Source organism: Lolium perenne, chromosome 3, assembly GCF_019359855.2.
Source record: "Lolium perenne isolate Kyuss_39 chromosome 3, Kyuss_2.0, whole genome shotgun sequence".
Taxonomy (NCBI): Eukaryota; Viridiplantae; Streptophyta; class Magnoliopsida; order Poales; family Poaceae; genus Lolium; species Lolium perenne.
The window spans coordinates 259,857,104-259,859,660 of NC_067246.2; positions in this window are offsets into that span (position 1 = coordinate 259,857,104).

A 2,557-nucleotide genomic window follows, 5' to 3' on the forward strand; every position below is an offset into this window, starting at 1 on the left:
GAGGGGATATGTGGCAGAACTGCATCACTTATGGGCAGATTTAGATCATTGTGATCCACTTGAACTGTAACATTCAAAGTGTATCGCAGCTGCAAGACAATGGTTAGAAAGGAGGCGATTGATGCAATTTCTGAAGGGGCTGAATAAGCCGTTTGAAGGCCGACGTGCTGCATTGCTACATCAGCCCACTCTTCCTTCTCTTGAGGAAGCTATCGCAGCGATGTCACAAGGAGAAGTGAGACTGAATCTTGACAAGGGCAGCGAGACCCTGCAACCATCATTCATGGTGACTGAAAGGAGAGAGTACAGGGAATGTTATAATTGTGGAGAAGGACACTTGAGTCGTTTTTGCTATGCTTCTAGAGGGCGTGGTAGCGGAAGAAGCCATGGGAGGGGTAACTACCAAGGTGCAAGAGGTAACTACCAGGGTGCAATGAGGGTGCAAGAGGTAACTATTAGATGGCACGAGGCCGTGGCAGTAGCAGTGCCGGTCACAACTACTCTTCAACTCATAGAGCCAATGCTGTAGTTTCGGGAGAAGGATGTTCAAACACAGGACAAAGTGAAGGCAATAATGCCAGTTAGGAGGAAGGTAGCTATGGGAATTTTGCTCACTTTGTCCACACAAATGAAGGTAATAATGATTGTGCATCTATTTCTATGCATAACAATAATTCAGATTGGGTGTTAGACTCAGGCGCATTGAAACATGTTACTGGAAATCTTAAAGAAAGTCAACACCCTTCCACAAACAAGGAAACAATACAGCTCAACCTATTATGGGGAATGGGATGGTCAGTTTATCTTTAGTATTATATGTTCCTGCCTTTCCTGTTAACTTGGTATCATTTAGTGCTCTAATTGATCATATTGATTGCCGCATCATAGTTGACAGATATATGTGTGTGATTCAGGAGAGGTTGACGGGCAAGAAGATTGGGACTGGAATCAGGCGTAGGGGGCTGTGGTACGTGAACCGAACCTGACCAAAAGCGGAAGAACTGGTGTGTACGGCCATTTAAGAAGGGAAGGAAAACTTGGCAATCATCCATCATTGTAGAATGGGTCATATATCTTTTGATAAAATGTATAAGATATTTCCTAATGAAATGAGAGGGATGGACAAGAACAAGTTGAACTGTGATGCTTGTGAGTATGCAAAACACACTAGAACCTCCTATGTGAGTAAGGGGCTTCGGAGCATAACTCCATTTGTGTTAGTACATTCAGATGTATGGACATGTCCTATTGTATCCATTAATGGTATGAATTATTTTGTGACCTTTATCGATTGCTACACTCACATGACTTGGGTATATCTGATGCGCCACAAGGATGGGGTTTTCCAATGCTTCAAGAATTTCTATGCATATGTGAAAAGCCATTTTAATGTGCAGGTACAAGTCATCAGAACCGATAATGGCACTGAGTATGTCAACAAGGGATTTGGGGGTTTCTTGTCTGAACATGGCATCTTTCATCAAACCTCACCCCTCCTCGGAATGGAGTAGCGGAAAGGAAAAAACCGCCACATACTAGAAGTTGCAAGGTCATTGATGTTTACTATGAATGTAGCAAAAAAATTATGGAGTGAAGCAGTCATGACCGCAACATAATTGATCAACCGCACACCCTCAAGAATATTAGGTATGAAGTCACCATGCGAGCTACTAATGGGGGAGAACAAGTTTCTGGTATCTCCCAAGTTGTTTGGTTGTGTGTGCTTTGTGAGGGATCACAGGCCATGCGTGGGCAAATTGGATCCACGTGCTGCAAAATGCATCTTCATAGGATATTCTTCTGGACAGCGGGGCTACAAGTTTTGGAGTCCGTCGAACCTTTGTCAGCATGGATGTTACATTTAGAGAGTACGAACCGTACTATGGTGAGAAAGCTGACCTCGGTGTGTTGTTTGAAGGTCTAAGCAGCAAGTTGCAACGCAGGTTGTGCAGCAAGAGTCAAGTATAATTGTGGGTACAATGCCAAGCTGGAGAGCAAGGGAGAAGAGGGCCTGAAGCTGGAGAGCAAGGGAGAAGGTGGCCTCAACCGAATGAGAAACATAATCCTCAAGTTTACATGAGGCGCAAGGTTCAGGGGAGCAGCAGCAAACACAAGTTCAGGGGGAGCAGCCAGCACATGTTCAGGGTGACACACAAGACAATGGCGGGCATCCTTTGGTGGAGTCCAGGATTGAGTCAGATAATACGGAGGATTTGCCTATAGCTTTGAGAAAAGGGAAAATGGTTGCAGTGGGAAAAACAGTGGACAAATATGGTTTTGCAGCTGACATTGGTAATTATGTATCCTATGATGCCATATCCCCCTCATATTTTTTTTTCGAAATGATATCCCCCTCATATAAAGCGTTCATTGCCTCGCTGCAAGCAGTGTCAACTCCGGCAGATTGGAAAGCAGTAAAGATGGACCCAAAATGGCGTGATGCAATGATAGAAGAGTTGGAAGCATTGAAGAAAAATAAGACATGGGAGCTGACTCTTCTTCCTGAAGGGAAAAAGGCAGTCAGTTGCAAAGGGATTTACACTGTCAAGCAAAATTC